Source organism: Petaurus breviceps, unplaced genomic scaffold (genome assembly GCF_028583685.1).
Source record: "Petaurus breviceps papuanus isolate PSGF00001 unplaced genomic scaffold, PetGlider_PUasm1.0 80, whole genome shotgun sequence".
Lineage (NCBI taxonomy): Eukaryota > Metazoa > Chordata > Mammalia > Diprotodontia > Petauridae > Petaurus > Petaurus breviceps.
This window is the reverse complement of record NW_027186540.1, coordinates 664693-677463: the sequence shown is the minus strand read 5'-3', so window position 1 is coordinate 677463 and position 12771 is coordinate 664693.

The following is a 12771-nucleotide window of genomic DNA, read 5'->3' as shown; positions in this document are numbered from 1 at the left end:
AGACGGACAGACAGACAGACAGACAGACAGACAGACAGACAGAGAGATACAGTGAAAATGATGAGATTTAGGAGCTACTGTTCTATTAGAGGAAGAATAATCTGTGTCACTGGATCAAAGAATATATGGAGGGGAATAAGGAGTAAGAAGATTAGAACAGCAGAAAATGATCAAATTATGAAAGAGTTTAGTCAAACAGAAAATTTTATATTTTATCCTAGTGGTGATAAAGAGCTACTGGAGTTTATTGAATAAGAAGGTAATGTATTCAGACATGCATTTTAGGACAGTAGCGATATTTTGTGTTTGTTTTTAATGTAGTATGGCCTAAATTGAAGATGTGGTGCAATGGATGGAGCACTGTGCTTGAAACCAGTAATACTAATATTTAAGAATTCAAACTTTGCCTCAGATGCTTGTTAGCTGTATGACCCTGCACAAGTCAATTAACCTTGTGTGCCTCAGTTTCCACATCTGTAAAATATGCTGGGGAAGGAAATTTGAACAACTCCAATCCAAAATTAAATTATTATTTTTTGGCAATATGTCACATTTTTGGTTCATATTAAGCCTACAGAAATTGAAAGTGTGTGCATGCATACACACACACACACACACATGCACACAGTCATCACTGTTAAGCAACAGATATTTTAAAACCCAGAGACACAATATTACATTTTCTCTGTTGAAATTTCATCTTGTTAGTCTTATATCATAGTTCCTTATTAATTCATTCAAAAAGCATTTATAAATAATCTACTATATTCAGAGCGCTTTGCTAGGTGATTAGGAGGTAAAGCAAACTTTTGGAGATGATTTCCAGAGACCTCTTTCCAATTCAGGAAAGGTGGAAATATAATCTGAAATTCTTCTTGTTATACAACGAGGACTCTTAAAATTGACTCCTGGATTAGAATTCTGTGGATTTAATTTAAAAAAAAAGAATATATAATAAATAAATATTATATATATAGTATCAAATATAATATAAAAGCATATGATATAAAATATAAATAATATAAAATATTAAACTGCTGTGGAAGTTCTGTGGATATAGCAAAATGTCTACTGCTTAGATCTCTTATTTCTGCCAATGAGTAGTGCAAGGATGGATCTTCATTACTTCATGACCTCCAAATCAGGCGTGTCCGACATGAGCCTATTTCCTGTTTTTGTCATCTTTCATTTGGTACAAGGACTTGCAAGATCATGAAAGCAAGTAAACATTTTACTTCTATCCTGAATAGCATCCAAGTAATAGAGTATTAGATACCTTGGTATTTCTAATTGAAAAAGTATCAGTAGCAGTAGCCAAGAAGGAAAAAAAAATGTTGTCCACAAAGAGAAATAGAAAGAATTGTCCACTTGGTATTGGCCAGGTGTAATCAGTGGAGGTGGTATTAGCCTCTTTTTAAAAAAAAATAGCCTCTTTTATGCATATTGATGCTTGCATTCTTTTTTTAATGTTTGTATACTATTTTTTAAATTTAATTTATTTTTTAATTAATTTGTTTGTTTCCTTTTAGTTTACAGGATTCAATTCCACAATTCCTTGAGTTTCACATTTTGTCCCCCTCCCTCCCCTTCTCCCCATGGCTGCATATAGTCAAGTATAGGATCTGTAAATACCTTCAAATTATACAATAGTCAGGTTATAAAGATGGATTTTATCAGATGGAATGGAAAGTGGTCAAGAGGACATAAAACCAAACAAGAGAAGGAAAAAGATTAGGTATTTTGCTTCCACCTGGATATAAACACAGTTCTTTCTAGTTCTTTCTCTGGATGCACATATTTCTCTCCATCATAAATTTTTTGGGACTGACTTATATCACTGCATTGCTGAAAAAAGCCCAGTCTATCAAAGTTGGTCATCACACACATGTTGTGTCTGTAATTGTGTACAAATTTCTCCTGGTTCTACTCTTCTCACTCAGCATCAGTTTTAATAAGCCTCTCCAGATAAATATGAAGACCATCTGCTCCTTGTTTCTTATAGCACAATAGTATTCCGTAACATGCATATACCACAACTTGTTCAGCCATTCCCCAATTGATGGGCACCCCCTTAATTTCCAATTCCTTGCCACCACAAAAAGAGCTGCTATAAACATTTTTGTACATATGGGTCTTCCTCCCACTTCTATAATCTCATTGGGATATAACCCTAGGAGTGGTATTGCTGGGTCAAAGTATATGAAAGTATTTATAGCCCTTTGGGCATAATTCCAGATTGCTCTCCAGAAAGGCTGGATCAGTTCACAACTCCACCAGCAATGCATTAGTGTCCCAATTTGCCCACATCCTCTCCAGCATTTGTCATTTTCTTGTTTTGTCATCTTAGCCAAACTGACTGGTGAGATGTGGTACCTCAGAGATGTTTTGATTTGCATTTTTCTAATCAATAGTGATTTGGAGCATTTCTTCATGTGCTCATAGATGTCTTTAATTTCTTTCTCTGAAAATTGCCTGTTCATATCTTTTGACCATTTATCAAATGGGGAATGACTTGTATTCTTATGAATTTGACTCAACTATCTGTATATTTTAAAAACGAGTCCTTTGTCAGAGACATAGGTTGTAAAGATTCTTTCCCAATTTCCCACTTCCTTCTTAATCTTGGTTACATTGGCTTTGTTTGTACAGAAGCTTTTCAATTTCATGTAGTCAAAATTATCCATTTTACATTTTCTAATGTTCTCTAATTCTTGTTTAGTCATAAAGTCTTTCTATTTCCACAAGTCTGACAGGTAAACTATTCCTTGTTTTACGAGACTGCTTACATTATCAACCTTCATACCTAGATCATGCACACATTTAGACTTGATTATGGTATATGGTGTTAGATAATGGTCTATGCCCAGTTTCTGCCATACTATATTCTACTTTTCCCAGCAGTTTTTGTCAAATAGTGAGTTCTTATCCCAAAAACCAGTGTCTTGGGGTTTATCAAACAATACATTACTCTAGTCATTGACTTCTGAATCTCGTGTGCCTAATCTATTCCATTGATCCACTCTTCTATTCCTCAGCCAGTACCAAGTAGTTTTGATGACTGCTGCTTTATAGTACAGATTGAAATCTGGTAAAGCTAGTCCAACTTCCCTAGCATTTCTTTTCATTAATTCTCTTGATATTCTGGACCATTTATTCTTCCAAATGAATCTTGGTACTATTTTTTCTAGCTCTATAAAGTAGGTTTTGGTAAATTAATTGGTATGGCACTAAATATATATTTTAATTTAGATAAAATTGTAATTTTTATTATATTAGCTCAACCCAGCCGTGAGCAATTGATATTTCTCCAGTTAGTTAGATCTGACTTTATTTGTGTGAAAAGTGTTTTATAGTTGTGGTCATATAGGTCCTGGGTTTGTTTTGGCAGGTAGATTCCCAAATATTTTATGTCTACAGTAACTTTAAATGGGATTTCTCTTTCTATCTCTTGCTGTTGAATTTCATTGGAAATATGTAGGAATGACAAGGGTTTATGTGGGTTAGTTTTATATCCTGCAACTTTGCCAAACATTTATTGTCTCAAGTAGTTTTTTACTTGATTCTCTAGGATTCTCTAAATATATCATCATATCATCTGCAAAGAGTGACAGCTTGGTCTTTTCTTTGCCTAATTTGATTCCTTTGATTTCTTTTTCTTCTCTAATTGCTACTGCTAACATTTCTAGTCCCAGATTGAATAAGAGAGGTGATAGTGGATCCCCTTGTTTCACCCCTGATCTTATGGGAAATGATTCTAGCTTCTCCCCATTACATTAATACTTGCTGATGGCTTTAAATAGATGCTACCTATTATTTTAAGGAAGGCTCCATTTATTCCTATACTTTCTAATGTCTTTGATAGGAATGTATGTTGTATTTTGTCAAAAGCCTTTTCTGCATCTATTGAGATGATCATGTGGTTTCTGCTAGTTTTATTGTTGATATGATCAATTATACTGATGGTTTTCCTAGTATTAAACCATCCTTGGATTCCTGGAATAAATCCTACCTGATCAAAGTGTATTATTCTTGAGATAAGTTGCTGTAGTCTTTAGTCTTAGAACTTTTGCATCTATATCAATGATGGAGATTGGTCTATAATATTCTTTCTCTGTTTTATCTCTTTCTGATTTAGTTATCAGTACCATATTTGTGTCATAAAAAAAATTTGGTAGGACTCCTTCTTCACTAATTTTCCCAAATAGTTTGTAGAGTATTGGAATCAATTGTTCTTTAAATGTTTGATAGTATTTACTAGTAAATACATCTGGCCCTGGAGATTTTTTCCTAGGGAGCTGACTGATGGCTTGTTCAATTTCTTTTTCTGAGATGGGGTTATTTAAGTAATTGACTTCCTCTTCAGTTAATATGGGCAACTTGTATTTTTATAAATATTCATCCATTTCCCTAAGATTGTCAAATTTATGTGCATACAATTGGAAAAAATAATTCCTAATTATTGTTTTGATTTCCTCTTCATTGGAGGTAGATTCACCCTTTTCATTTTTGATACTCATAATTTGGTTTTCTTCTTTCTTTTTTTATCATATTGACTAAGGGTCCATCAATGTTGTTTGCATTTTTCATAAAACCAGCTCTTAGTTTTATTTATTAATTCAATAGTTTTCTTAATTTCAATTTTATTAATCTCTCCTGGGGTTTTCAATATTTCCAATTTAGCATTTAATTGGGGATTTTGAATTTGTTCTTTTTTTAGGTTTTTCAATTGCATGCCCAATTCGTTGACCTCCCTTTTCTCTAATTTAATCATGTATGCACTCAGGGATATAAAAGTTCCCCTAAGAACTGCCTTTAATGCATCCCACAAATTTTGGTATGTTGTCTCATTGTTATCATTCTCTTGAATGATTGTTTCTATAATTTCTTGTTTGACCCACTGATTCTTTAGGATTAAATTGTTTAATTTCTAATTAGTTTTTAGTCTGTCTTTCCATGGAACTTTATTGTGTATAATTTTTATTGCATCATGATCTGAGAAGGATGCATTTAATATTTCTGCCTTACTGCATAGAATTGTGAGGTTTTTTTATGCCCTAGAATGTGGTCAATTTTTGAGTATGTGCCATGAACCGCTGAGAAGAAAGTATATTCCTTTTTATCCCCATTCAGTTTTCTCCAGAGATCTATCATACTTATCCTCTCTAAAATCCTGTTCAACTCCTTAACTTCTTTCTTGTTTATATTGAGGTTAGATTTGTCAAGTTCAGAGAGGGGGAGTTTAAGGTCTCCCACTCTAGATAGTTTTGCTATCTATTTCTTCCTCTAATTCCTTTACCTTCTCCCCTAGGAATTTGGATGCTATACCACTTGGTGCATGTATATTAAGTAATGATAATGTTTTATTCTTGATGGTGCCTTTTAACAGGATATAGTTTCCTTCCTTATCTCTTTTAATTAGGTCAATTTTTGCTTTTGGTTTATCTGAGATAGGGATTGCTACACCTGCTTTTTTTTTTTTTTACTTTAGCTGAGGCATGATATATTTTACTCCAGCCTTTTACTTTTACCCTTTGTGTATCCCTCTGTTTCATATGTGTTTCTTGTAAACAGCCTATTGTAGGATTATGATTTCTAATCCATTCTGCTATCCATCTCTGTTTTATGGGAGAGTTCATTCCATTCATATTTACAGTTATGATTGTTATCTGTTTCTTTCCCTCCATCCTATTCCCGCCCTGTTAATGTTCATATTTTCCCTCCCTTCTCCCTTCTCCCCCTTAATAGTTTTCCTTTTGACCACTGCCTCCCTCAGTGTTCCCTTATCAGCACCCCTCCCTTTTCCTTCCCTTTCCCCTTACTACTTCCCTTCCTACAAACCACTCCCATCCCCCTTTTATAACCCTTTCCCCCTCCTACTGCCTGTAGGATATTTTTACTTAATGAATATGGTATTTCTTCTTCCCACTAAGAGTGACAGGAACAAATCTCATGTGACGCTCCTCTCCCTCCCCTCTTTCCCTCTAAAATGATACTTTTTGCATTTCTTCTCCATAGAGTCCTATGCTTTACCGGTTGTTATTCCCTCCTTGCACCAGAACCAATGAGGGAAAAGCTCATATGATTCCCATCTCCCTCCCTTCTTTTCCTCTGCTATACAGTTTTTATGCCTCTTTGTGTGGCATAATTTATCCTTTTCCACTTCATTCATTCCCTTTCTTCCATTGCAGTCCCTTTGTAGCCCTTAATAAGATCTTTTTTTAATCATCATTTTGTGTATTTTATACTCATACCCTCTACTTGTCTATAACCAGTTTGCTCTTATTGAATAGCAGGGTACGTGTGTGTTTTCCTTGTTTACCTTTTTACATCACTGTTGCATCTCATAATTGGAGGTTGAATTTTCCATTGAGTTCTGGCTTTTTTTATCAAGATCTGGAACTCTGCTGTATCATTGAATGACCATCTCTTTGCCTGGAAGAATATGCTCAGTCTCGCTGGCTATGTGATGCTTGGTTGTAACCTGAGCTTTTTTGCCTTCTGGAAAATTGTATTCCACTGCCTCTGGTCTTTCAGTTTAGAGGTTGCCAAATCCTGTGTGCTCCTCACTGTGGACCCTCAATATTTGAATTGTTTTTGTCTGGCTGTTTGAAGTATTTTCTCTTTTATCTGGTAGTTCTGGAGTTTAGCCACAGCATTTCAAGGACTTTTCATTTTGGGATCTTTTTCAGCAGGTGTCTGGTGGATTCTCTTGATTTCTATTTTACCCTCAGGTTCTAGTATCTCAGGGCAGTTTTCCTTAAGGAGCTCTTGGAGAAGTTGTCCAGGCTCATTTTTTCATCATGATTTTCTGGTAGGCCTATGATTCTCAGATTATCTCTCCTGGATCTGTTTTCCAGGTCAGTTATTTTTCCATTGAGGTATTTTACCTCTTTTCCTAGTTTTCATTCTTGTTGTTTTGTTTGACTAATTCTTGGTTCCTCATAGAGTTATTTGTTTCAATTTGGTTGATTCTAGTTTTTAGCAAATCATTTTCCTCAGTTAATTTTTGGAGCTCCTTTTCCATATCATACACTTTTCCTTTTAAAGAGATGTTTTCTTCATTATAATGTTTTTCTAATTCTGCTATTTTCGTTTTGAGAGAATTATTCATTTTGTCTTCTATCTCTCTCATTCAGTTTTCAAAGTTCCTTTTAATCTCATCTAGGAGAGCTTTCTGTGCTTGGGACCCATTCCCTGTTGATGTTTCACCTGTGGGTGTGAAGTCCACATTGTCTCCCTCTGAGTTTGGTTCCTGCCTCTGAGGATAGTAGAACTCCAGAGTCTTTGTCTTTGTAGTCTGCTTTCTACCCATTTTGAGGCAGAGCCCTAGCCACACCCTTCCTCTAGGGATCCCAAGCCTTTACTGTAGAGGGTTTTGCCCTGGGGCAAGTGTTACTATGTTTTCAGTTTCAGAGGGGGGGGTTGGAGCAGGGGAGGTTCACTCTGTTATCCTGGTCTTTGGAGGTCCTGATAGGGGCTTTTTTTTTTTTTTAATTTCTGGGCTATGCAGTCATAGCCCTAGGAGTATTTGCTTTCTAGGACAGGGATCCCAGTATTTGGTTCTTAACTTGCTCTTTCCAGTCCCAGCTTTTTGGTGATAGGCCTAGTAGTAGCCCTTGTGGTTGGTGGGGCAACTTGCCCTCTGAGTTGATCAGGCCCCTTCCAGGTCTGCCTCTGCTGGCCACACTTTGTGGGCCTGCCTCTGCCTCATGTTTGTATTCTAAGCACTTAAAAATATTCCTCCCCTCCAAGGGATAATCCCATGGATTAAAGACAAAATTAAATTTTTCATAAGGAATGAGAAGAGGGTAGAATTGGAGCATTGAGTAGCCTAGGTGAAGTTTGAGGATAAAGACAAGCCAAGAGAAATGAACCACAGCAAGGCAAGAAAAGGAAAAGAATTGGTAAAGTTCATTAACTCCTCTGGCCTTATTCTAGTAATCTTGGCTTAGTTGTAATTACAAGTGGGGCTCAGGGGACACTGGCCCAAGCTTCTTGCACTGGGCTCCAGGTCCTTGGTTTTTTGTGGGAATGGTGGCTTTTCCACTGCATTAGGTAGCCCAGTATAGTCAAGCCTGTTGTCACCTGAGTTCCAGGTGCTGTCATCCTTCTTTGCTAAGGGTGGAAGCCTCACAGATGGCTTGCTATGAATGGCCTACTGAACCAGAACCACAGGACCTTAGTTTCTTGTTTTTGCTGTGGCTAAGAGCCTACCATGGGCTTACCCAGACAATTCCTGCACTGGTCTGTACTCCCCTTTTACCCAAGTGAAATTATCATTTCCTGAAGTCCTTCTAAGTTATCTTACTACATCTTATTGTGGATTCTGTCACTCCAGAATTCTTTTAGAAACTTGATTTAACCTTGTTTTGGGGGGAATCTTGGGAGAGCTCAGGCAACATCCTGGCTTCTCTCCATCATTTTGCATCTGTCTTCTCACTCCTCCCAACCCCCTCCAGAAGGTTCATATTAACAAGACAGATCATGGATGGCTCCATGTAGGGTATGGAACTAAACATGCATTTCAAAGGAAGACTAGGCAAAGGGAATGAGGGAAACAGTCTAGGTAGGAGGAAAAATCTTAAGTCAAACAAGTGGGCATCATTTGGCAATTTCAGATGACAGCAAACCACCTTGACTGATCCATATGTATGCTTTTAGCATTCCTGGAAGCAAATAATATAAGATAAATCTAGATAGGTATGATGATGTAAGATCATGGGGGGACTTGGTTGTTAGGCAATAAAGTAAAAACTGAAGAAGCAATAGGAAACCAAAGAATTCTGTGTAGACTTAACAAGATTTATGTGTAAAGAATATTATTCTGCTAGTAATTTGTTGTTAGAGGTGGCAGAAAGTGGACACGGAATTACCTAATATAAAGAGGGCCTGTACTTGAATGGTGGTAGCCAGAACTGAGAGAAAAGGATTGTATGAAAGCCACTGCAAAGGTGAAATGAACAGGACTTTGTGAATAAGAGAGGTGAAATAGAGAAAAGAATCCAAGAAAACCCTCAGGTTTCAAAAATGGGAAGTTGTGCCAAAGGTGCTGCCACAAATGGAAATAGTAAACTTATGTTGATCAGGACTAGGGTTAAAGATTAGAAATCTGGTTTTGGAAATATTAAGCATAAAATGCCAGTCAGGAATTCAGTTATAATATTCTAATGATGAATGGAGATGCAAGTTCTAACTTCAGATGAGACAACAAGGTTGGATATAAATGAGTTCCTTCTGAAAAGAAATGGTTGAAAACATTGTATTGAGTACATTATTCAAGGCAGAAATGATAGAGGGAAAAAAAAAGGATAAAAAGAGCCCCTTTGATACCTACATTATTTTTTAATAGAGTAGAGAAGATATTGAGGACCTTTTGAATGAGAAAGATGATTCATTTAGAAAGATAGGAAGAAAAATAGCAGCCTAAAATTTTTGGTGCCAAGAGAGGAGCAGGTATGCAGTAAAGGAGAATGATAATAGTGTTAAAATCAGCAAAGAATTTAGAGAAGATGAGGACTAAATATAGTCATTGCACTTGGTAAATGTGTTCAATGGTGATCTTTGAAAGATTAGTTTCAGTACAATACTGAGTATAGAAACCAAATTGCTAAGGGTTGGAGAGACAGAAGGAATGACAAAGTATAGATATTGGGCATAAACTTTTGAGGAAGCTTAGCTATGAAAGTATAGAAAGAGATAGTTTGGAAACTAGATGGACTCAAACGATTAAGGAAACCTAGGAAGGAAAAAGTGGAAAGAAAGAGACAGATTAAAAATTCAAGAGAATAAAATAAAAGTAGCTGTCAGTCTGGGTAGGCACTGGTGTGATTAGAATAGGTATTAATATTCTTCAGCAGCTAACATTGTAATAGCAATGTAAATGTGAAATTCTTTCCCATTCATTGATAGGTCCATGTGACTTGTTTAAGTCACAAGGAAGCCTAAGTCACTTGAGTTTGAGTCACATGAAATATGTGGTGGAAGGAGCTTTCTGAACTGGTGGAGCAGGAATGGTGGAGCAGAGCCCAGAAGAAGTTGGCCACACCAGTTAGAGCTGAGGGACAGAGAGGAAGCAGGCAGCAAGTTTTGAGTGTTCATTTGGGGGAAGGCCCTAGCAGGAGGAAGGTTTGGGGATGGCAGTGCCCCCTGCATTGTTATTGTGTATCGATTTCTTTGTTGCTATAATGGATTTGGCTTTCTGGTGTTTGAATAAATGTTTGCATTCTGTCTTCCATATGGAGGGTCTTTTATATTTTGTGCTGCAGAATTTTGCTGGCATTTTCATAGCTACTATAGGAGCTGTGAATATCCATGGAAATGCTGCTTTCACCAATGATAAAGAGACCATGTGACTAGAATTGCCAGGCGGTTTAAAAGCTGGATAGGATTAGCATGTATTCTAGACAGAACTGAAACAGTAGGGCACTTGTATATCACTACCAGTTGATGAGAAGAGAAAAAAGTTTCTTTTAGAATGTAGAATTTAGATTGTTTTGATGCAAGCCAAAAGGTAGAAATGAGGAGGAAGAGTATTCTAGGGTTGAGGGACAGCCAGTAAAAATACAGAAATATAGGAGACCTGTAGACAAAAGGGAAGTGGTCAGCAGATGGAGTAAAATTGAAGATAAGAGAGAGTGGGGATGAGAGAGAGGACAATCTGTTGAAAATTATGCAAGAAGATAGGTGTTTAAGAGTACACATAAAGAAGGCTTGCCTTGTCAAGAAAGGCTTCTTCTTCATATGAGACAGATATGAAGACATTTTTACACAGGGAAATAGGAAGCTACGTAAACAATCTGAAACCTAGCCTTAAGCCAATCAAGTGCCAAGAAGGGTTTCAATACCCATAAAGAAAAGAACCAAACCAAGCTCTAAGATCTAGAAAAATCCAGCTCAAGCCTACATGGCAGGCTCACAGGAACTATTGCTCTTAACACACCTTCCATGTCTTCCTTGACTTCTCTGCAGCCTTTGACACTATCAGTCAGTGTCAGATCCTCCCTTTCATTTTACCTATACTATTTTGCTTGATGATCTTATCAGATTCCATGGATTCAATTATCTCTGTGTAGATGATTGCAGTTTATTTGAGCCCAACCTCCTTACTTACCTCTTATCTTATATCTCCAATTGCTTTGGGGGTATTTCAGACAGTTTGGTTGTCCTATAGGCATCTTAAAGTGAACTCATTATCTTTCCCCCCAAAATCTGTCCCTCTTCCTAAATTCTCTATTACCATCAGGAATACCACCATCCTCCCAGTCAATTGAAGATAACAGCCTACATGTGATCTCTTACTACTTGCTTCCTCACCTCTCCCATGTCCAGTCTTTTGCTAAATTCTTCTGATACTACCTTCTCAACAGCTCTTGTATATGAACCTTTCTTCTAATAGCTCTGCCATCATTGTACAGGACCTCATCACTTGGATTAATGCTATTGCCTGTTGTTTGGTCTCCTTGTCTCGTCTTTTCCAGTTCATCTTCCACTCAGTCCTCAAAATGATCTTCTTAAAGTGCTAGTCTGACCATGTCACACTGTCCATATTCAATAATCTCCAGTGGCACCCTATTAACTGAAGGATCAAATATAAAATCCTATGTTTGACTTTTATAACTTAGCCCTTTTCTACCTTTCTAATCTTCTTACACCTTAGTCTCCTTCATGTGCTCTAAAATCCAGTGATACTGACCTCCTTGTTATTCTGAGAACAAGATGCTATGTCTCCCAACTTTGCTTTTTCTCTGTCTTCCCCTCATGCCTGGAATTCTCTCCCTCATTATTTTCACCTTTCTGCTTTCCTGGCTTCCTCCATGTCTTAGCTAAAATTCCTTTTAACTGTCACCCTTTTACTCTCCTCCTTAATTCTAGTGCCTTCACTCTTAGGTTATCTCGAATTTATCCTGTATACATTACATTTGTACATATTTGCTTGTATGTCGTCTCTACCATTAAATCATGAGCAACTTGAGAATACAATAATTTTTTCTTTCTTTTTATCCCCAGTTCCTAGTACAGTGCCTGGCATGGGAGGGGCTTATTAATTTATTTAGGAATTTTTTAAATTAAATTTTATTTAAATTATTTAAATAAGTAGTATTTTATTTTATTAAACTAGTACTGCATTTAAATTAAGTTGAAGTTCAATACAATTTTTCATTTAACTTGACAACAGAAAAGAGATGGTAATCATCTTTGGAAAATGATTGCAAACCATATGCAATATAGTACAGATGACAGAAACTCAGTTTATTAACGATCTAAGAACTATATCATATCTGTAGGAAGATGTCAGTTAAAGCAAAAGGGAAATTATAATAATGTCAATGTAAGAGAACCTAAAAGTCTGAAAAGACTTTTCTAGGAGGTATAAAGGGCCAGGAATCTGATAATGTGTAGTAGATCTCCAAAGATCTAAACCCATGGGATTATCTATTCAGGTTTCTTCGATTTATTTGAATGAGTGGCACAAAGCATATTAAGTTCCTAAAGATAATGGAAGAATCCACACAGATCTATGATCTTGCTGTGGCAGAATTCCCCTGAAATGGCCTTAAAAGAACAGGATCTCCCCATGTGATAATTAAACAGGGAACTACATATACTCTCTAGCCTTAAATAAGAAAGAAAAGAAAGAGGGAGAGAGAGAGACAGACAGAAAGAGAGACAGAGAGAGAGACAGAGAAAGAGAGACAGAGACAGAGGGGAGGTGGAGAGAGAAAGGGAGAGAGAGAGAGAGAGAGAGAGAGAGAGAGAGAGAGAGAGAGAGAG